The 24,813-nt window shown below is 36.1% G+C and overlaps 1 long non-coding RNA gene across 1 annotated transcript in view; it reads left to right on the top strand.

The window, feature by feature from the left end:
* LOC306660765 overlaps window positions 1-24,813 on the top strand; it is a 99,988-nt gene that overhangs the window by 42,335 nt on the left and 32,840 nt on the right. The window contains exons 2-3 of the long non-coding RNA XR_013763739.1: window positions 2,996-3,059; window positions 7,010-7,059. This is a non-coding gene — a long non-coding RNA (uncharacterized lncRNA). The remainder of the gene's footprint in view (window positions 1-2,995; window positions 3,060-7,009; window positions 7,060-24,813) is intronic.

Here is a 24,813-nt window from a genome sequence, read left to right as displayed (position 1 = left end):
ATTTCTGGGTATGTCCATGAGGGTGTTTCTGGAAGAGATTAGCGTTTGAATCATTGGACTGAGTAAAGTACCTGGTCTTTGTCAGGGAGAGTAGGCATGATCTAGTCTTTGAGGACCTGAATAGAACAAAGAATGGTAGAGAAAGGATGAGTTCACTCTTTTTCAGGTGGAACATCTTCTGCTCTGAGACATTGGAGCTCCTGGTTTTCAGGTCTTTGGGTTTTGGGACTTAAACTAGCACCTTTCCCAGGACCCATACCCTACCAACTCTTCTCTAGTTTGTAAATGGTAGACTGTGGCACTGCTTCATCTCCATCTCATAATCTAATTTCCATAAGAAATATTATTGTGTATATGTGTGTTATCTGTGGTGTGTGTGTGTGTGTGTGTGTGTGTGTGTGTGTGTCCATTCTATTGGTTTTCCTTTTTTCTGGAGAATCCTGACTTGCAGACATCCATTAACATGTGTTGATCTTAAGTTCTACGGATTTTAAGAGCATGAACACACACAGATAACCAACATCTAGGTTAAGTTATACTGCATTATTCATAACCTAGAAGCATCCTTCAAGTTCCAATCATTCAGTTCTCCACTACAAGTTATCATTACTGTTTTTATTACCATAGACTCCACAGAAATTTTTGCCAGTTTTTGAAACTTCTCACTTTGTAGTAATCTTTTTAAAATTTGTTTCTTTCTGTCAACATTATGGTTGGAGTTGTGAGATTTATTCACGTTATGAGCAGCAATAGTTTCCTGTATTTCAATTTTTTCATAGTATTATTTATATGATTTACTTATTCAATCAACTATTGATGGACAATAGGCTGTTTCCAGGTTTTGACTATTATGAATGATGCAATTTTGTTTGTATTTTGATGTATGTGTATACATTTCTATTGAATTTCTATGAGTAAAATCTGGGTGATGGACTATACATATATTCAATTTTAACCATACAGCTGGCCAAGTTTCCAAGGCAGTTGTACCAACCTGCATGAAACCAGAAGTGTATGGTCATTCCAGTTGCTCCATATGCTTATGGAACATGTGGTGTTACTTTTCACCCTTTGCTGGGTCAGTTCAAACACATATCTTTGTGTTATCTGCCATTTGCATGAAGCAGAGTGTTCTGAAGTCAATGAAGAGTACAAAGATAGAAAGAAGAATAAATATTAAAAAGACTAGGAAGAGAAGATCATGAAGGAAGCAAAGAAAAGTGTGTGATATGGTGGGAATACTTTTGTATTTTTATCACGTGTAAAGAAACAAAATGAATTTTAATTCTTTTTTTTTCTGTACTAGGGGTGGAATCCAAAGGGCCCTCAATAACTGAGCCACATTCCCAGTCCTTTTTGTATTTTATTTAAAGAGAGAGTCTCACTGTATTGCTTAGGGCCATTGTTAAATTGCTTTGAACTCTTGATCCTCCTGCCTCAGCTTCCCAGTGACTGAGATTACAGGCGTGCACCACTGTGCCCGGTCATGAAGTTCAATTCTTTTTGGAGGAAAATTTTATTCTGCTGATTTGAAGCTCTGAATTTTTGGTTGTTAAGGATATGGTGTCAGGGCAAAGGTAGTAAAAAGAAAACACTGAGAAAACACAGAAAATAATCAATAGATTTCGATGTTATTGAAAGACTCTAGAAAGCAAGTTGTAAGTCAGCATTAAATACTTTGTAATCTCTGCTCTTGCATATCCTATCTTGTCCTACCATAAATGTATCTACTAATATCTTCATGCAAATTTTTTATATTAAAAATTTAGAAATTCAAAGAGAAAAAAAATGAAGATGATATTTTATTTCTTTCTGCTCTTTCCTTTTATACATTCTTGTACCTGAGCTAACATATCTTTTCCATGGGAATTTGAGTGAGAGCGACAAGTGATTCACCATCTAAATCATCCCAAATACCTGAGCTTGTTACCTGATGTGCGGTGACATAGACCATCTCTTGGAAGAGAAATACTATAAATGGTGGAAAGGGAGGTGATACTAGATACCTTCAGGAAAAATGACTCTTTTTTTTAAAAAAATCTTTCTACCAAATGTGTTTGTTTTGAAGAAAAATAATACCTTCTAGTGTAATGGTTTTAAGAAGGAAAATTCCTAAGAGATTGAATCCCTCTGCATCCTTAAATCTTGTTGGTAACCTGTGTAATTTCTGCTTAGTAACACTAGCTTCAATTAAAGCTAGTTGGGAGACAGACAACCATTGAATATGGAGCAACTGTGCCTCCTTGGCTTTACTTGCTAATTCTGCCCCCTACTCCCACTCTACGAGCCATCTGGAAGAAGGGAACAGGCTCTGAGTTAAATTTGGAGATCTATGAGGCATGAGATGCGTAGTTGCTCTATTCATTTGAATTGAAAATTTGGTCCAATTCTGGAGACTTTTCAGCATCAACCTTCTGGGTTGAGCTGTAAATCTGGAAATGACTTTGTAACATTATTTGCTTTGACTTCACAGGGCAAACTGCTGTCTCACACCTAGCAGAAAAGCAATAGAGCAATAGCACTTGAACTGCTGTACTTGACATCTTTCCTTTCAGTTAAGAATACCAAAGCACTTTGAAATAATTCTATGCCTAAATTAGCATAAGTTGAACCAGTCCTGTCACCTGGAATTGTTTCCAGGCAACTTCTTGGTGCTTTTCTTCATTGTGTTAGTAAGATATTGTTTCTGCTACTGTCACAGATCAACTGAGGTCATAGATTATAGACAGAAAATAAGGGGTAGGAGAGGCAAACTGTCATACATCATTGAAGAGAAAGCCAAAACACACACCTTTCATGGTTACTATTACTGACTTGATTTCCTATTAACATATATGTGATACCTACATGGTAGTGAAGGCTAGATAATGCTGATGATAATTTCAGTGGAGCTGGATCTTTACCAAAAGCATATTTACTTTGCAAAAATTACATACTATTCATTGCTTCTTTTTAGCTTCCATGGTAAATTCTGTTGGGACTATTTATTTCCTAGGTAAAAAAGATCCAAAAATTAAGAAAATGTATCTAATCTATGAAGAATGGGTCCACAGGCCTGGGTAAGTTTAAATAGTGACTGAATGAACAATCTCTTCCTCCTTTTAAAAAAATAAGGTAGAAACATGAAATAGATTTAGATACACTCTATAAGAAATCAATTTCTCTACCACCCATAAAGAGTTTAAAAGCTGATAGAGACAGTAGAGATTTATCCAGTTTGATCTTTTCTTTGTATAGATGAGGCAGTGTGTGTTATAGAAACTAGGGCTGAACCAAACAACCCCTCTATTCTTTTTCAACAATCACATTCTAAATTTATGAGACTAATTAAACTATACAACAAGCTAACATTGACAGATATGAGAGGAAATTTCATGAAAGAATTGCAGAGATCTTTTTCTTTTCTTTTATTCTAGTCAGTAAAGGTCATTTCTCTAAATGTGAAAAAATATGGATATGTGAATGAGAATCAGACCTTTTCACATAATTTGTTTCTGAAACACAAAGTATTTTGTGGCTCTCTTGCCATCCACTTGTTTATTTATTCGATATATAAGTACAATGGATTTGACAATGCCCTGGTTGCTAGTGCTGCAGAAGAAACAATATAGATATGATCTTGCCCTCATGTGTAACATTTCTGAGCAGTGGGGGACACAGACCCATTAACATTGTTCTATTGATTCTGAGGCACATATTTCTCCCCTATATTTTAGTATCTATGACATCAGGATACATCTTAAAATTGAAAGAGTAAGACAGTTTGACATCCTCTTTCTTTTTTTCTTTGTGGTGTGTAATAGAGTGTTTTGTTTAACAGTTGTAGATATTCTCAACTATGTGTCAATAGAATATAATGATATATGTATACATGTCATTATACACACGTACATACCAATATACATCTCCAATATTTACTATGACAAGTAGTACAAAGAAAAAGTGTTATAGAGAAACTAACAGGATTCGTGGTGTGGGAAGACCCTTGGACAAGGTAATGTGTATCTTGAAGGAAGAGAAGCATCTGGTTGAATGGAGGAGTTAAGAGCATCACAGGAACAGAGAAGAGACTTTGTGAAGGCCCAGGTAGAGGACAGTTTGGGCCCGTTTGAAGAAGAGATGCAAGAAAAAAGTTGCTGGACCATCGAAAGCAATGAAGCTTTGAAGAAGCTGCTGCTTTTAGCTCCTTGCAAGCATTTATTTCGGAAAGACCTTTTTGAGATCGCTTGTTTTGAAGGCCTTTCCTTTGTGCATCAGTCATTGCAGGATGGAGTAAAGACATCATAGGCTCTGCCACCACTTAGTAAATCAGTCCAAAATGACATTTTTTTTTTTTTTTTATAGAATCATTTTTAACCTAAGTGTTGGGAGTACATGCAATCTCATTTGAGTTCAGTTATTTGACTTTTTTGGAATTGTGTATCTATCAAGGTAATTTTTTCTCCCATTTTGGCTTTATAGTTTTTCAATTCCTTACCATTTTAAACCAAGTACAGTAGACCTTTCTTAATTGAAATTCTTTAGGCTGAAGGCTTATTGGGATTTGGTGATTCTAATGGAAAAATAAGTTTGCTTGATTAGTGCACATATACAAGAAAACATTTCCTAAATGTGGGGGTTTTGTTGCAGCAGCTGCCATTCACAAGCTTAATTGTGATGAGCCTTTAAAAATTAAAAGTAGAAAATAACAAAATTAAATATACACAAAGGTAAACAAAAAAATACCCCAAAGTCTAGAACACACAGTTTTTATTTTTAAGTAGGGAAATATGTTCTCTGTACCTGATATATATTTAAGTTCATCAGCAAATGTTTTCTGCTAGTATCTTGAGGCTGCATGGCTACTTGCAGTCATAAAGGGAAATTCATGTTAATGGAATTTTATCACAAAATATTTTTTATTCTTTTCCAACATAAATTACACACTTTTTCCTGTGTGTCCAATCTAAAAACAATTAACTTATCTCATGCACACCTAAGTAGGAATCTCAAAACCAAAAGAAAATACTTAACCAAGTCTAAGGAACACTTTCAAAAAGAACCACAAAATATTAAATTATATAATCCTATTTTAAAAATTGATTTGGACATTGTATATTGCCACCACCACCATTAATAACAACATCTCCAAAAATAGGTTCAAAATATCTTGTCACTGTTTGAGTTTTTGCTTTTTTTTTTCCCCATGATTGTCTTCCAGGCATCTGTTTCGCGTTCCAATTTTATTTTGCTAAAGGAGATTTTGTATAGGCTTTTCTGAATGTTGCATTCACTTTAAAATGCAGGTGCACATTTGCATGAAAGTATTTACTGAAAATAAAGACAATCCCATGATGAGGAGGAAGGAGATCTTTAATGAAAACAGTACGGTTCCTTAAAAGAGTGATTCGCTGCCAAATTAGATAAGGTGGGGTCCTGCCTAAGCTGGTGTGCTCTATGCTGAGGCTATTGAGGTGAAATCGTACCCATCAAGCTCCAGCAATGTTTAGAAACTAGATGTAAACCCCGCTGTTTCCCAGGAAGTGAAATCGTTTAAATGGAAACTTCTCCATACTGCTGGGATTTAATTGACCACACATGGTGGAGAATGTGAGCGGAAGAACTCAGAGGATTACGTTCAGTTCTAAGTGAAAAGTTATCCAACTTAAACAGGAAGGAACAAAATCTGAATGCCAGAGGATGGAACAAAATTGCTATAATTTCTAAGGTGAAAATCTCAGATGGCTTTATATTTTCTCTAAGTTTTCACATAGGAAAAGAGAAAGCAGCAAAGCACAGCTGAAAAGACTGCATTGAAAGTAAAGTGGGGAAAATGTTAAAAATAGAACGATGAAAATCGAAAGAGAAAAACGATTCCTGGAATTTTTATGCTTCATCATTCATGCTTAATTAAATTAGCAATGATGGATATATTTTGCTTAGTGTTCATTAGCCACCTAAAACCCTCATGTAACCATCATATAGTCTATTATGACTGTATTCAGATTTTGAATCAAATTGTTTGTTTATATAACTAATATGAATGCTTTTGTTGGGTTCCATTAGTATTTCAAAATAGTGTTAATAGACCTGGAGAAACAAAACATTTTAAAAAGAACTCCTAATGAGAATAGCAAAAACAAGTAAACCATTAAGAAAACAGCATGCACAGAAATGATCTACTACTAAGATGGAGCTTTTGTGAATGTAAGGATACATATTTATACATACATGTAACATTTTTCCTTTATGTAGGTAAAAGAAGATGAAGTAGAGTACCAACATAGGAGCAGTATGACTAATTGACTTCTGCTTTTGTATCTGTCCTATCTGCCATTAGATTGTGGACTGTGGGCAAACCATCTTAATTTGATCTTGAAAATCATTTTTTTTTAAAATATTTTTTCATAGTTGTAGACGGATAGCATGCTTTTATTTGTTTATGTAGTGCTAAGGATCTGGGTGCGAAGGATTGAGTGCAGTGCTTTACACCAGGCAAATGCTCTGCCACTACAGCCCCAACCCTCAGTTTTGTTTTTTTTTAATTAAAAAAAAAAAAAAAAAATGGAGAAGCTGGGTACAGTGGCGCATGCCTGTAATCCTGGTGGCTTGGGAGGCTCAGACAAGAGGATCACAAGTTTAAAACTGGCCTCAGCAACTTTGTGAAGCCCTAAGCAACTTAGTGAGACTCTGTTTCTAAATAAAAAATAAAAAAGGGCTGGGGATGTGACTCAGAAGTTAAGTGCTCCTGGGTTCAAACCCTGGTACCAAAAAAAAAAAAAAAAAAAAAAAAATGGAGGAATTTACAATATTTTCCAAGACAACTTCCTATGGCAGTCAGATATGAGGATATATATATGTGTATATATATAATGTCAGTACATGGTAAGAGGTTAAATAAATCAATATTAATGAAGAAATATTTTATCACTGCTATTAGTATTATGCTAGAAATATACAATTATAGGCAGGAATGTGTAGGTCTACAAGGCTAGTGTCTATTGCTAAAATAATTTTTGTTTCCTTCCAGGCCTCAGTAAATTACTGAAAACTTATTGTTCCTATTGGCCTTTCCAAAAGGTAATGATCAAATAATTTAAGTTAGACAGCCAAGACTGAACTCCAGAATTAATTTTGGCTTATTGTACTCAACATGCTTAAAACTGTCAACAGTTTTTGTTCTCTTCAATATTTAATAAGTTCAGGAGTTTAAAAAAAAAGAGAGAGATTTTCTTGATAGGGTTGTTTCTTCTTTCCCTTTGGGAAACATCACTGTGCCTAACTGCTTTAATGCTGAAATTGGCAGGGCTTAGAGGTTGGGAGCAAACAATGAAAAGTCCCTCCCTGAGACAGAGTATGGAATGAATGCCCCAGGGAACTAACCACCCTCCTCCCTCCTCCAATCTCCAAGGCCAGATGGGCTCTAGACAAACCCTGGGGAGTGGAGGCAGGGTGGTGGAGGTTAGCTGCGGTTGTAGGAAATCCCCTTTCTGAAAGACACGTGGGAAACCTGTTTAGATACCCAGAGCAGTGCCAAGATGGTTAGAAATGGGACAAACATGGTGGACTTCAGCAGAGTCTGTACAGACAGAAGCATCTTGCTTCTAAGGAGCTGAAACTCAAGATTGCTGTTCAGAGTACAGTAAAGATTACTAGTGGTGTGAATTCTCGTGACTTTAGTTGCATACCTTGGCTTTACGAAAAGGACTTTTCCAACAAGTTTATTTAATTGGGGAATGACTGCCAGTCAACTGAGCAGGACAGGGAATGAAAAAGAAATTTGTTTATTATAAGAGCAAAGGAACAGGCAAAGAGGATGCAGTGAGAGATACTTTTTGTCTATTCAAAGGGTGTAAACAGTTCATATAACAAAAAATTCAATAGCTCACGTATGGTAAATTACAGAGCCTTGCTTGCAAATAACAAAATGCTCATTAAAAGAAGTTATGGCATCTTTGAAAACCTATTAGAATCACCAAAATAAATAACAATAAGAAAATGCTCAAATTAATTTATTTTTGGTGAGTAATAGGTTCAGAGTCTGCTATAGTAGAGTGTTATATATGAAATGTAAATATAACCTAAACAGAGTAATCTTTGTGAGGTTCAATTTTTTTCTCATCTGTAAAGTGTGGATAGAATCTGTTAATCTTAGAAGGTTTATATTAGATTCAAGTAAATGAATGGAAATATTTTTCTAAAGGTAGACATTGTATAAATATGTTCTTCCTGTTTTTATGCAGATAAATAATAAATGGTAGCAAATATTAGTTGTTTATTTTTTTCGGAAGCCTATGGGATGCAATTTATGAATATATTAATAATGTTTAGGAATTCACTTTGAGAAATTGAATGAACTAAGGAAACTATCAAAATAACATGGAGGGGTTTATTATTAAAAAATTACCATTTTGTGGACTCCATCAATTTGTTCAGATTAAACTCAGATTTAACCACATTTCCCTCATTTTGTTTGGCGTTTCCCTCTATGTTAGATAATTTAATCCACAAAATAATCAAGACAGGTAGACATTATTCTCCCCATTTTAAGGATGGTAAACTGAAAGACACCCAAGTTCATTTCATCAAATGGACTGATATTTACATAAACATATGTTTAATTGAAAAAAAAAAAAACTGAAAACAAGATGGCGCACACATTTAACATCATATATGAATTTATATGAGGACTAAACTGAAAGACACTTTGAACAAATATACGTGGTTTAGAAACTAAGCATTTAAACTTTTTTTAAAAAAAAATCATGATGCTTTTTTAAAATTCTAAGACAAGGAAAAAAAAAAAAAAAAAAAACCCAAGGGAAGTCTTCTTGGTATTATTAAAGCAAAATACCATCACCCCAAGGGAAAATCAGTTTAAAAATCACTTAAACTCTGAAAGATATTATTATAATTTAATAATAAAACCAATTTTACCACAAATCAGAGAAACCATGACCTTTACCAGCACATGGGGGCCATGGGAGTTCATATTCAAACCTCATGGAAAATTACAAGAAAAATGACCCTGGTGGATAATAATTCACTTATCATCCCTTAACAAAGACAAGAACACGATCCTGGAGCGTTTTCCTATGTCAATTAACAGTTAATATGTTATCTGCTCAATGACATTAAGATGTGGTTCCCCAAACCCTTCACAAAGACATTGGCTTTGATGAGTGACAGACAACAACCCAGATAGGCTGGTGAAAGGAAATTCAATTACATTGCTTCTAAATTGTACATGCTCTGGGTTGAGCTCAGAGATTCAAATACCAAAGAATCACACTGGACCCTGGATTTCCTTTAGGGAATGCTGAGTGATTTCACAATTTTGTCCCTGCTAGAGAAGGGCATGCTTCAGGGCAGATCTGGCTGGTCCAACCGCAAAATGCCCTTGGATAAGGAGCAGCAGGGCTGGCATTTAATATTTAAGAAGCACTTCAGAGAGTGGCAGGTCACTCAGGGTCTTGATCATTCTACACATAATAGAACAAGGGCAGAGATGGCTTTTGTCTAAGAAGCAATTCAAAAAACAGCTGTTCTCTTTGTTTATTCAAGTAGACTGGTTTCCAAGGTGGGGGTTCTTGTATCCCAGAAGTTAGTTAAAGACGATCAGCTGGGTTCTGGAAAGAAAACATTAGAACTATTATTTATTTTTGCCTAATAGCGTATGAAGGGAATTAATCTTACCAGGATTTATAGAAGGGGTTGGAGGCCGGCACTGCTAAGCACCCTTCCTCGATCTGTGTGTGAGACTGCTTTGTATTTTGAACAGGGTGGAAATTTCTCTGAGAGGAGAATGGAGTTTCACAAAGTGGAGATGGGGAGGGGGCCATTATTTCCACTCTTTTGTTTGCTTCAGACTTTTGAAGTAGAGCCTAGTAAGTGGATTTGCAGATTATATTATCTTGTTTTAACTGAATGAATGCTCACTAACTAGACAAGTACCTTGAGAAATGACCCTTGCAGAAAAACTTCGGATTAAAAAAAGCCTAATAACATAAGCATGAATGAACAACAATAAGATGGCAGAAGTGACTCTTTGCCTATTTAGTCACATGGCAAAGGAAAAGCAATGATCAAGTCAGCTCGATTAAGAAAGTAGCTTTTTTATTTTCATTTATCAGGAATATTATTTAAAATACCAATGTGCATCCATTGTTGTTAGTGATGGTCCTCACTCCAAGTTTGTGTTTATGTTATGTATGCAGTGCCTTTGCTAGTTACCCTCAGCTGTGATGGCTGGTATGTTTGCTAGGACTGCAATGCCAAGTAGCCCACACTAGGTGGTTTAAACCAAAGCCATTTATTTCCTCACAGTTCTGAAGTCTAAAAGTGTAAGGTCAATGGGTCAGCAGGGTTATGCTGCTGAGGTTTCTCTTCCTGGCTTGAAGATGGCCACCCTTTGTCTTCACATAGTCTTTTGTCTGTGGACATGCCAATCTGTGTCCAAATTTCCTCTTCAAGAGGACACCTCTGTTTCCTGAGGAACATGATATGAAACAATATTATAGTTTACAGCATTTATAGTATGTTATGCTATGTTACATTATATCATTTAATATTATATTCTATTACAGTTGGCCCTCCATATTTATGGATTCCCCATGTATGGATTCAAACAACCACAGTAGAAAAGGAAGAGTGAAACAGGAGGCATCACAATACCAGACCTTAAACTATACTACAGAGCAATAGTAACAAAAATGGCATGGTATTGGCACCAAAATAAACAGGTAGACCAATAGTACAGAATAGAAGACACAGAGACAAAATAAATACAGTTATCTCATACTAGACAAAGGTGCCAAAAACATACAATGGAGAAAAGATAGCCTCTTCAACAAATGATGCTGGGAAAAGTGGAAATCCATATGCAGTAAAATGAAATTAAACCTCTATCTCTCAACCTGCACAAAACTCAACTCAAAATGCATCCAGGACCTAAGAATTAGACCAGAGACCTTGTACCTAATAGAAGAAAAAGCAGGCCTGAATCTTTATCATGTTGGCTTAGAACTAGAATTTCTTAACAAGACTCCTAAAGCACAAGAAATAAAAGCAAGAATCAATGAATGGGATGGATTCAAACTAAAAAGCTTTTTCTCAGCGAAGGATACAATCAACAGGTGAAAAGAGAGCCTACAGAGTGGGAGAAAATCTTTTCCACATGCACTTCAGATAGAGCACTAATCTCCAAAATTTATAAAGAACTTATAAAACTTAACATCAAAAATACAAAGAACCCAATCAATAAATGGGCCAAGGAACTGGACAGACACTTTATAGAAGAAGATAAACGGGTGATTAACAAATATATGAAAAAGTGTTCAACATCTCTACTAATGAGAGGAATGCAAATTAAAACTACCCTAAGATTTCATCTAACTCCAATTAGAATGGCTATTATCAAGAACACAAACAATAATAGATGTTGATGTGGATGTGGGGAAAGAGGCACACTTTTACATTGCTGGTGGAGTTGCAAATTGGTGCAGCCACTCCGGAAAGTAGTATGGAGATTTCTCAGAAAACTTGAAATGGACCCACCTTTTGACCCAATTATCCCACTCCTCGGTTTATACCCAAAGGACTTAAAATGAGCATACTACAGTAACGCAGCCACATCAATGTTTATAGTAGCTCAATTCACAATAGCTAGATTGTGGAACCAACCTAACCTAGATGCCCTTCAATACATGAATGGATAAAGAAACTGTGGTGTATATACACAATGAAATATTACTCAGTCATAAAGAAGAATAAAATTATGGCATTTTCAGGTAAATGGATGGAGTTGGAGAATATCATGCTAAGTGAAATAAGTCAATCCCCCCAAACCAGAGGCTGAATGTTTTCTCTGATGAGTGGATGATGATACATAATGGGGGCGGGGGGTAAGAGAATGGAGGAACTTTGGATTAAGTAGAGGAAAATGAGTGGGGGGAGGGAGTGGGGGTACTATTTGCCTCTCTTATCAGAATGCAAACTCCATTAAAGCAAGTGCTTAGTTTTTTTTTTTTTTTTGTTCACTGCTCCATAGCTCCCAGAACACTGCCTGGAGATTATTAGGGCCCAATAAATATTTGTTAAATCAGTGAACAGATATGCAAAGTGGAATAAATGGACTAACTTCAAATGATGAAATTGTGATAATCTCTATGTAGTCTTAGTGCAGCATTTAGCATATAATAGTGCTCAGAAACCTTGGTATTTATTTTTATGTTCATTTCAAAGATGATTTATCACTCTCCATTTTTTAAAAGGCAATCATTCAGCTCTTTGTTTATGTGTTAATTAATCAAATATTTATTGCGAAGTACTGCATTAGGAACTGGGGCCACAAAGAGAATAAGAAACATCCCCTGCCCTGAAAGAGAATCCAGTTGACTGGCAGGGTCATAGGAAGCATTTCTTTAGCTACTTCATATTTTTCCATTTATAAACTAGCTTCTTTTGTATATTCTTTCCTTTCTTATATTCTCTGAGATGTGTTCTTCAGCATCTGTTTGCAAGTGGCTTTTTTCTTCTTCAGTTCTTTGGATGATTCTTTCAACTGAATATATTCACATAGAACTTTGGGCAACAACTAACTCACTCTACATTGGAGAAAATGATTGTCATGCTTTAATTGAGCTGAACAAATTTTTAAAATTTTCTAGCTCCTTATTTTGCTGCTACTGCTGCTGCTGATGACCAATTAGAACATTCAGAAAGGATTTTATTTGCTAACATTTTGTGTGAAATCTTTTTGAACTTAAAGATTCCAAACATTCTACTAGAATTTTGCCATCTACTTTTTCTGGAAAAAATTTTTCAGGTAGTCCCTCCACCACAAAGCCTTCCCAGGTTAAATTAGCTACCTGTCCCCCTTGACCCCATTGTACACAGTCATAGGTTAAGCCACTTTTGCCCTTGAGACATTTTGCTGAAATTCTGCTTTTGACTGTCTTCTGTACTAGCCTGGAAGCCCCTTTGGAGTCAGGAACTAGGCCTGTCTTATCCTGGTGTCTCCACTGCCTATCATGATGCCTGTCAATTAGTCAGAATTGTCATCTCAGGTAACTCTTGCTATGTAGGCAGGCACTGCTGTGCTTTCCCAACCCGCACACTGACCTTCTGACAAATGAACTATGATCATCTGCATTTCCCTGATGGGGGAAGGAAGGTCCAGAGGTCTCCACTAACTTGGCAAAATCATCCAGCTAGTAAAGGTCCAAATGGAATTTGAACACGGACAGTGTGACTGGGGAACCCACATTAACCCTTGTACCCTACCCGCAAATGTATGTTGAATTGAACTGTGTGTATAAACTGTTTTACATGAGGGAAGAATCATGGCAGGAATGTTTAACCACAATTTAAGCTTAATTCTTTCTTATGTTCAGAAACTTCAATAAGTACGTACCAGTTTTTCAGAAGTATGGTTTTTTTTTTTTTTTTTTTCTGTATTTTCATTTTCTGGTTTAAAAGTAGAAGGTTCCATGGGTTATTGAAGTACTTATTCCTATATTGCTATAATCTTCTGAAAAACTCATGTTTAGCTTTCTGAGAAAGGATAATTTATGCCAGACTTTGGTTCTGCCCCATTTCCTGGGATGGCATCTATCCTCAGGAATAACAATAATGTGAACCAGCATTTACTGAGCATTCTCTGTATAACTTGGCGAATGACACAGAGCTGGTGAGTGGAGGGACAGGAATCATTCACTACTATGAGCCACTAAACCATCCTTCTTCAGATCGGACCTTCCTCTGCCCAAGATTTGTAGCCCAGTGGTTAGAACTCTGGACTATGCTCCCTTTCCCTGTCTGGGAACTCCAGTTCTTCTGAGTGACTTAAAGTTTTACTTTTAGTTACCGTGGTTGGCTGTCTAGTACATTTTCTTGCTCATCACTGATTTTTCTACAATTGTCAATAACTGGAAATTGTTAGACCACTACCTCTTTCAATATTCCTATTGCCTACACATTCTTGATGTATGGATAGAGAATCTACATTGCCTTATGTCTGGGAACAATCCCAAGCATCACCTATCATACATGACTGATACTTGAGTACAACTTCTGCAGTATTACTGCCAAGTAGTTGTATGGATGTTTTTGAAGGGACCTATTCTGTACTAGAATATTCTGTGTTGACACGTATTCTTACCCCCTGTAACTTCTACTCCTTGGTTTGTTTCCATTGGTTACACAAAACCAAATCCATCTTCTCAGTAACAGATTTTACAACATTGAAAATCAATTCTGTGTTTTTATGAGTGCTCTTAATATTTCCATGTCATTTTTCCTCATAAATACTGTTTCTAATCCCCTTGCTCTGAACATACAGGAAGGGGAAGAAAAAATCACTTGGAGTCAGACGCATCCAGCTTTGAATCCTGGCTCAACCGCTTATTGACTGTATGTGTTTCAGTTTCCTCATTTGGAAATTGTTGATAGTGACACAGAATTTAAAGGGGAGCTGTGAAAATTAGATCAAGTGGCAAAATACAGAACTTGACACAGTGCAGACACTCAGATAAATCATACTTGTTTATGCTCAGAGTAGTTGGTCTTTTTGGTGCTTGATGTTATTTTGTTATCATGTTTTTAAAGTAGGGTTTGAAGAACCAAATACACTCAGGCCTGATTTGATCTTCCAAAAGCACAGTGACACTCTCAGCCTGTGATAGTGAGAGTTAAGAAGACACTAGTACTAAATGCAGGAGCCTTTTTATTTTCTCCCTTTCAGACATGGGCTAAGCACTTGCTGTTCATATTCTCTTGGGGTCCTACCAATCATCCTTTGAAATACATATTATTCACATTTTACTGATGAGGATGAGGCACAGAGGTAGATGAGGTCAAATAACTAGAAAGTGACAGAGATGGAACAAACCATAGTGTCTGACACCAAATATTTTCTTGCCTCAAAAATTAGAATTGTACTATTTTTTTTTTCTTTTTTTCTTTTTTTTTTTTTTTTTTGAAGTTGTTGTTGTTAAATATAGGGTGGACTTTCATAGCACTTACTTTTAACCGAAGCTCCTCCCTCTCGCCATCCCAAGTTGCTGAGCGAGATAATGTCTGTTTTAAATTCAACAGATATTTTGTTTGTTTGTTTGCTTGTTTCCTAAATGCAGGTATATTAGTTTCTATGACTGCCATAACAAAATACCGTGGACTTACACAACAGAAATTTATTTTCTCATGGTTTTGGAGGCTGGGAATCCAAGATCAAGGTGCTTGGCTTGTAGATGGCCACCCTCTTGCTGGGTCCTCACACGGTCTTTCCTCTGCGTGAGCTCTACACATGTGCATCCTTTATGCCTCTGTGTATCCAGATTTCCTTTTCTTATAGTGAAACCAGTCAGATTGACTAACGGGCCATTCTAATGGCTTCATTTTAACTTAATTATGCTTCTAAAGGCCCTATCTCCAAATGCAATCATATCCTGAGGTACTGAGAATTAAGGCTTCAGTGTATACATTTTTGGGGATGCTGGGGATAGAACCCAGGGTCTCACACATACTCACTGAGGTACTTGCCCAACCCCTTAATATTTGAGTTTTGAGGGGACACAGCCCAGTTCATAACAGCAGGATGTCATACTTAGCTCATTAAAACTTTTTGTTAGATTTGGCTTATGGCTCATTGAGAATTTTTTAAATGCTGATTTTGTTCCCCAGCATTCTTGCCAAAATTTGTGCCATCTGTGAACTCAATATGAGTTCTATCTATATCTATTTCCATTGATTAATGAAACTGCAGAAGACAACAGCAGTGATCTTGGAGCTCAGAGATACGGAGCTAGACAACTTTATCTAATTTAATGCCTTCTTGCTGCCTTTGGACCCCTGTGGAATTCTCTGTCTCTATGGCAGGCTTACTGTCCATGTGTCTAGTTTAGTCCATGTAGCTATTCTCTGTACACTAGTTTTGACCTAAGAGATGAAATATAGGTACTGTGTTTAGCCCATTCTAATGATATACTCTTAATTTGGTGGTTTGGATAGTAGAAAAGCCTTCAGATGAGGAATCAAACCACTTGAATTCTAGTTCTGGTTTTATAATTATTTGTATAATGTAATCTCTTGGATTCTCAAGTTCCTCACTTGTGAAAATGGAATAATACCTGCCCTAATTCAGGCATTACAGGGTTGGTATCAGATTCCAGTGAAATGCATAAAGGCTCTAATGAGCAAAATGTTAGCAATCCATGGTTAACGTTTTGTCAGATATTTTAGGATTCACATCTTTCAGCTTATTTTCAGGTCAATTAGTTCAAGTTTTACCAGTCAGAAGATGATGAAAGCATTCACTTTTTTGAGGTTGGACTATTGTTTTATGTTTTTGTTTTGTTTTGTTTTGTTTCAGGATTCTTTTGAAGATCAATACAGTACAAATATGCCTTTTAAAAATAAAAGTTAATTAAAATAGAGTTGCCCCCCAAATTCAGAGCTGTCCTAAAATATAAATCATTGATTAAGGGCATGAAGATCAAATCTAGTATCTTATATCTAATATAATTAGTACAGCATATCTGTCCTGTGAAGATATTCTAAGCAAAATAGAAGAAACATTTTAGAATATACCTTTCCATTATTTGAATAATCATTGTATGATTAATTATAACCAAGGCTCCTTGTAAGATGAATTTCTGAATATCTAATCTTATTTTCCCATTTCTTTCCTTATAACATATAATATACAGCCTTATGGGAACTGTATGTTAGAATAGCATTATGAATGAGCTTGCTGAGTCATTTATCTATTTGGGACAGAATCTAGGCTTCCTGGATTGTGAGGTGCCACAGACATATACTGGGGAGTCTCACAGGGTATTAGAGTAGAGAAGGAAGGTAAAGAGGGACTTGCATTTATTGCATGCCTATGAGTCATACTTTATGTGCTGTTGAAATTCCCGTTTATTCTTGACAATTCTGAGGTGGCACAAGTATAGCAGCTGGGATAAGAGTATATATAACAGTTGGAAATGCCAATGTACTCAAAATCAGCTTCTTAAATTGTGAACCATGTCTGTTGTTTCTATTTGTAGAAATTAACACTGAAAAAAATTTTTAATTAAGATTAAAAAGAAAAGTCTGGTTCTGTGTTCAGGAGGAGGGCTGCTTTAATGCTGGGGTAGTTGACCAAGTTCAATGTCTGATGGTTAGTGCTACTTTCTGCAGGGTTGTCATTAACATCCCAGTTTTTCAGAATTGAAACTGAAGCCCAGAAAAGTTAAATACTTGTTCCATGTCCCAACTGGTATCTATTCGAACTGGGATTCAAGCCACGTTGGCTTCTGAGTGTGTGTTTGCTCTATGCCCTGAAAACGCTGGATCAGGATCCAGCACTTGTCCTCTCTGCCTTTGAGTACCAATCCATGACATTTTTAGGAACTTAACTTCTTTAGACTTCACATTCTTGACCATAGTAGGGGGACAGTTTTATCCTGGATCAGAAAATAATCTTTTTTAGTCTTTGAAACATTCATGAAGTGCTATACAAATGGAGGGTTTTTTCCTCCAAAAAATCCTGGAACCAGATTATATGTTAAATTCCTTTCTTAATTTAGAGTGTTTACAATCCAACAGTGTAGTCCAATGGAATATTTCACAATGATGAAGTGTCCAGTGGAGTAGCCACTTGCCACATGTGGCCATTGAACCCTTGATATCTAGCAACTGTGTCTGAAGAACTAAAGTTTTAGTTTTATTGATTTTTCACAAATTGAAGTCTAAATTAAATTGCCATACATTGCTAGCGACTGTGGTAACAGACAGTGCAGAATGTGGGATGATGATTTCACACCGAAATGTGGCTTCTGAACAATTAGTTCATTGTTACCTGAATGATCCATAGTCTAACCGTAGCTGGTAAACTAAAAGGGGTATTTTGTACTCCCTATAATCCTGGTGTCTCAAAGGCATTTTAGATTGGTCATTTCAGTTTTAATCAAGAATGATATTTTTAATTTTCCTGACTTTGGGTGGCCTTCATCAATTTAATTAATATTTTCTTGTTGAATGAATGCACAGAGTAGGTAGTTGGTAAGGTTGATTCCCCTTTCTCTGTCTGGGTCTCTTTTATCTGTATGACCTGGGGAGGCTCAGACATTGCAGACTTACACTGATGTCTAGCATGTGGAAAAGCCTCTGGCGCAGCATGTAGGAACCTAACTAAATGTCATTCCCTTCCCTGACCCTCCAGATAAATTGTGTCCTGTAAAGGAAAGAATATAGTACTCACGCAACTGGCCATCCTGGGAGTCAGTGTTGCTCATCACAGCTGAGTCTCACTGTCAGTTGTCATTCATTTCTTTGGTTCACGATTTGTAAGTTTAGCTCATCGTTTGGGATGATCTTTCATTGTGTAGTTGAGTTTGCATTTGTTTTTATGATTTTTAAAAATATGAAATCAGAGGGAGTATTTTCCTCTTTCCATAAAGCTGACTTCCCCTACTCAATACATGACTCATTCAAAAATATATTTAATTGAGAGCATCTTAATTTCTGTAAATATAAAGAGCCCAACTGCTCCCACGTTTCTCAAGCAATCATATGATTTTTTTTTCATACATTTTTTAGTTAACTGGAAGAGGCGGATACTCCTTTCTCCTCATCTCCTCATCTCCTCAATGTGTGGGAAGTTGTGAATCAGCACACATATAACTTTAGGAAAAATTTATATTAGGAGAGTGACTGTAGATCACTATAGATGTTCTTGGCTTTGTGACTTAATAGGACATTGTTTTTCAGCAGTATAGTTTTAATATTTTACTTTCTGTAAATGAAAAAGAGAAAATTTTACTAACAGAAGTACTAATGAACTTCTTCTGTAAAGGATTCTTTTGACTTTCTGTTGAAACAGACCATCCTTATCAATTTGTGGAAATTCTTGTCCCACTGATATGGAATGTGAAGCTTTGATTGTATCTGACTAAGTAAAGACCTGCACAAATCTGCTTTATTCTAACTGCTGTTTGGGAAGGGAACAAATTCTTCAGAGAACCTGGCGCCCTGAAGGGCTATTCTGCCTTTGATCTTATCTTTGATTTTTCCTCTTTAACTCAAGGCTAATCTTAAATTCAAGTCATCCTTCTTCCTTAGAAAGACCCCATAATAGTTTTCAAAGTGGGAGCACAAGCAGTTTTTCAAAAGGTAATCATTATGAGATCAGCTATAAAACATATAAAAGGAAACTAAACAGATATCCTTAATAATCTCTCCAACCTGAAAAACTGATTTTTATTTTGGCTTAGGCATTATTAACACCATTAGGCATAGCAATGCATTTTTGCTCTGTTTTAAACTAGTATTTTAGTGAAGAAAAAAAGAAAAGTTATAGTAGTAAGCCACAACTGTACTTTTTGCATGAGAAGCTTCAGGAAAAGATTAGAATTAGATTAAAATACAATTAAGAAACTCATATTGCCATCACACAAACCTGGCAGAGGTGAACTATGAATCTAATGAAACACTGAATAGGTGTTGAGAGAAGTGGATTTTTTTTTCTGAGTTCTGCTGATAACTAGTAGTGTGACCTAGAGTTAAGTAAATGCTTTAGACTCTCTGTATCTCTTTTCTCACCTAAGAACCTAACACAAATGAGCTCTAAAATATTATGGTAAAACAATTCTATTGAATACCTTTCTGTAGAAGTACATATGCAGACTTTTATATACAGAAATGAAATGCCAGGGGCCCCTTGCCATGCTTTTGGAATTGTTCTGTAATATTGGTAATGTTTTGTTCCCATCCGTCTACATGTTCTCTTATGTCACCCTAATGACAGTCAAGGGTAGGTATTTCTGTCTCCTGTCTGGGATGAAACACACTGAGTGTGAACATGTTAACTTTGGTCTCCCTGGCATTACACTTGAACCAATTATATGAATGATGTTGCAAGGGCAGTTGCCACAGACTTTATACCCAATAATGTCCCCAAAGAGTTACAGATGGTTGTTCCTTGACCCAGTAAAAGTCAGTCATAAAAATCCACCAGGCAATCGGAAACTGTCCAAAGTCATTTCTCAATGAGTCATTCGTCACTGTTAATAAGAATGAGTTAGGGATTGCATGGAAAATGTTTGTTATTTTTATGGTAACCAAATTTCAACAGATGAACAAAAGTTATCATTCAGGACTTCTGAGGAACAGTTGGGTTATTTCAAAGTCATCAATCCTTGTTTCCTTTAGGAATGCTTAGAAATGCCTGTCATTCAACTTCCTAGATACCCATTCTCCTGAGCTGCCACAGATTTTCAACTGGAAAATGGGAGACATAGTAAATGAACCTGCAGAAGTCTTATCTGAATTTTTTTCTTTTCATAAGTCCTTTAACCTTTTTGAATATTTGCTTCTTCATTTGTAAAAAAAGTTGTTTTTAGATAATCCCTCAAGATCACTTCTGTTCTAAATGTCTGTGACTTATGAACCCAGTGGCCTTAAGTAAGTTGTGAAAAATTCTCAGTATCTTCCTGTTGAACTTGAAATTAGGAGAAAGGGCATGTGTTTGTAATATACTTTAATCAACAAAAAATGTCTCTATACTCTACATTCTTATTCTTGTTTTTTTGATACATGAATGATTCTCTTTCCTGATTTCTCTTTGCTAAGCATAGAAAATTACTCTAAATTAGCAATTTAATTTGAAAACCTTTTACTAGTTAATTGCTCACAGTTTCAAATCCTTATCTACAGAATGGTTATTGACCTATTTTCTGTTAGAATGAAATTTTAGATATAAATTTGCTGTAGTTGTGAGATACGGAGTCTACAGACGTATAAATGTTCTTAAGGAGGTACAACTCCCTTCCTTCCCCAAATCCCTCTCTTATATTCTTCCAAGCTTAATATTCTGGAAATCTTGTTTTATTTTCTTTAAAAGACACTGGATTGAAGGTTCTGAGGAAGCTGCTGGCTGAGCACCATGGTGTCATCACAGTTATTTGTAGCATATTGTTCTCTGGTGAATGGATTGGAGATTATTCCATTCTATTTACCAAGGTGGCTTATTTGCCAGGGTTTGTGTATTTATGTAGTCATGAAGGAGTTTTCAGAAATGGAATAATGGGTTCAGCAGTTGAAATTATCATAGACAACCTTGTCATATCTCCAGTTGACCATGAGCTAGATCCTTTGGGGATGGTGAAACAGCCAAATACTACCACGTTGACTGAACAAATGTTCAGTGCTTTCTTGGAGGCGGCTGATTACTCAGAAAGATTGTGATGGCTATATCAGCTGAAAGATAAACCGTAGTGAGAGAGTTATCAGGTTGATAAATAAGGGACTCAGATACAGGCCTGAGATGAAAGGTTAAGAGGCAGGGCCTAAATAGTAACCTGACTTGGTTATCAGCTCTGTTAAAGAAACCATTCTTGGGCAATACTTAGATTGCAGTTTCTACTGAGTAAGGGCTATGCACTGAAGGACAGACAATACTTTTTATTTTGATTGGCATTTAAAATTTTGATTTTGAAAAAGCAGATCATGTATGTGGACAAATGTAGACCACAACTTATCATTAGTAAATGAAATTGTGATTTTTGTGAGTACTTCTTTTTCTTCCTCCCAGAAGCATAAGTCTTCCTCAATCAATAGTTTTATGTGCCATCTTAGTTTCGGTGTGGAGAAGGCCATAAACTTTACTAAATATTTAGCAATTGTTTCAAATATCTAGTTAAGATCTGCCCTACTTTAGTAGAAACCTATATTTTCTCCCTATTGTTTGTATTATTTTATTTTTTATTGACATAATATTTGCATATATTTATGTGGTACAAGGTGGTGTTTTAATTTGTGTATATCTTGGGGGATTATCAGCTCAGGATAAGTAACAAATTCATCACCTTAAATCTTTATTATTTGTTTATTGTAAGCACATTCCTAAATCTTATAACTACTTTGAAATATATAATGTATTACTTTTAATTATCTTCATTCCACTCTGCCATAGAACACCTGAACTTTTTCTTCCTATCTACCTATTTTCTCTCTTACGAGCTCATAAATCAGCTGGGCACAGTGGTGCATGCCTGCAATCCCAGTGGCTTGGGAGGCTAAGGCAGGAGGATGGCAAATTCAAGACCAGCCTCAGCAACTGAGCAAGACCCTAAGCTACTTAGCAAGACCCTGTCTCAAAATAAAAATGAAAAGTAATTAAAAGGCCTGTGGATGCAGCTCAGGGGTTAAGCACCCATGATTTTTAATCCCTGGTACCAAAAAAAAAAAAAAAAAAAAAAAAAGTGCGTTTAAATCTATAACACTTTAATGTTATTTTTTTTTCCTTTTTGTTGGAAGAGATCTCCTTGTCTCCTTCTTTTCATTTTATTTTTAGGGCTATAACTTTTGAAATTATATCTGTGTCTTTAAATATCAAGTCGGTGCCTACCATTCAAGTATTCCCCCCCCCCCCCCCCTTATTTTTTTTGGTATAGGAGAGTGAATTCAGGGGCATTCAACCACTGAGTCACATCCCCAGCCCTATTTTGTATTTTATTTAAAGACAGGGTCTCACTTAGTTGCTTAGTCTCGCTTTTGCTGAGACTGGCTTTGAACTCTTGATCCTCCTGCCTCAGCCTCCTGAGCCACTGAGATTACAGGTGTGTGCCACTGTGCCCAGCTTCCCCCAACTTTTGAGTACTAAGAATTGGTCATTTGGGATATTGGATAGGAATTGGCAATCCATGTTTCTTCTTAATCTTCTAAAACAGTATATTTTGATCATGCACAGTATTAGTTCAACAAACCAACATTCAACCATTCTAACCTCAAATATCAGGACAATTCATGAATCTACTAATTCTGTCTTTCATTGTTTTCTTTTTTGTTTTTTGCCAGGACACCTATGTATTCAGTTTAGAAGCCAGGGATCACAACAGCCCCAGTTTCACAAAACAAATTTCTGATTAAAAAAAGACCTACTTTATAGAAAATTTAATGCATTCTAGAAGTTTAAGAACCTAACCTTTGCAAAAGGATGGGGTATTAGTTTGGGTTGGTGACCTGTTTATTCCAGAACTGCTCAGAGTCTAATTGATGGCCAACCATTTGTTGAACATCTGCTCTTTGTATGGGCTGGATGAGGCAGGTGGCAGTTCTGATGACAGACAATGAATCAGATAAAAATGTTAGATGAGTGCTCCTTTCCTTTGCCCAGTCTCTCTTGCAGTTAGGTCGAAGCCATATGAATAGCTTTCATTTGGCCAATGAAATGTGATCAGAAATACCATGTGTGTCACCTTTGTGCTAGGACATCTAAGAGCTGCTCAGCCTCCTCCATTTCTTTCTTCCAACAGTTCCAAATGGAATAGGTATAAAATAGGAGAGGTTGGGTGATATGAGATAGAAATACATTTTTCACTGAGGTAAGCCACTAAATTGGGGCTTGCTATTGTAGCAGCTAACATCAGTGATCCTGACATAACCAATGATATTCTTAATTTTATAGTTAAGAGAAAAGCCCAGTGCATGCCTGTAATCCTAGTGGGAGACTGAGACAGGAGGATCAGAGTTCAAATTCAGCCTCAGCAACAGCTGAGACCCAGTCTCTAAATAAAATACAAAATAGGGCTGGGGATGTGGCTCAGTGGTTGAGTGTCCCTGAGTCCCATCCCTGGTAAACGCCCCTCCACCCCCCAAAAATTTTTTTTTCAGAAGAGTGGGGCAGTTACCTAGAAAAGAGAATCATAATTCTGACTTTGAATCAAAATCAACTTTAAAGAAGTTCTCATTTCTGGGACTCATATAAGTTTTACTAAATAAATACATGTGAATCAGTATTTTTATCAAGTTTCCCACATGATTTTAGATCAATCCCTTTGATTCTAAACTTGTGCAGCTTAACATCAAAGCCTATTTTCTGGGATGGTGAAATGGAAGATTAAAAGCGATAGAAGAGAAACAGAGGGTTTAGAGCTAAAAGAGAGATGGACAAATGATGACCCCTGAGGGCTAAGTTTGGCCTCCTTGTCAGTTTTAGTGAAGTCCTATTGGAATACAGCCAGGCTCATTTGTTTACTTACTGCCTGTGGCTGCTTTCAGGATAAAGGCAGAGTTGAATAGTTGCAACTGTGACCTTATTCCCCACAAATCCTAATATAGCCACTATCTGTCTTTTACAGAAAGTCTTTAGACTACTATTCTACATATAGTCTCTCTGCTTGAAAAAGGCATGAACTCTTGGTTTGACCTTGCTCATAATTGGAAGACTCACATTCATAGTACTCTTGATAAGTGCATAAGACCAGTCATGGAAAGTGATTTAACTTTTGGGTCAGCCACATATTATGGTATCTCCATCCTCCGTGAAACAGTTTTCCATTAATGTCTTGCAATTTGTGAGACCACCAGAAGCACAACCACAGTAAGATGATTGTCTCAATAGAATCTAGAAAGAATCGGAAGACGTTTATGAGAAAATAAATTACAGTTTCCAAATATGTCTGTATTCTTTCAGTTCTTTTACTACAAAGGAAAACTATGGAACAGGTTAATATTTAATGGCACTTGAGTCACATTCAGGTAACCTTCCCTAAAGTCTATTTTTCATTCATGTTCAATTTGTATCCAAGTCTTGGCACAGTCTAAAAATTTAAAAATAATCTATATTTAAATATATATGTACATTTAAATATACATATTTAAATACACACATTTAAATATAAAATTTAAAGCTGCCAGATATGGGAAATTCCAATTCCAAGTGTGGTTCTGGGGGATGGCTATTTAAACCAACTCTAAATGAAGATATAAACCAAAGATCTTTTTAGTTCAATGCATTATCATTGTATATAGATATTCTCTTCAATCCTCTTTCATCTCTCCAAATAC

The sequence above is a fragment of the Sciurus vulgaris genome (assembly GCF_902686455.1).
Source record: "Sciurus vulgaris genome assembly, chromosome: 5".
In the NCBI taxonomy this organism is placed as follows: Eukaryota; Metazoa; Chordata; class Mammalia; order Rodentia; family Sciuridae; genus Sciurus; species Sciurus vulgaris.
This window is presented reverse-complemented; position numbering and strand designations above follow the sequence as displayed.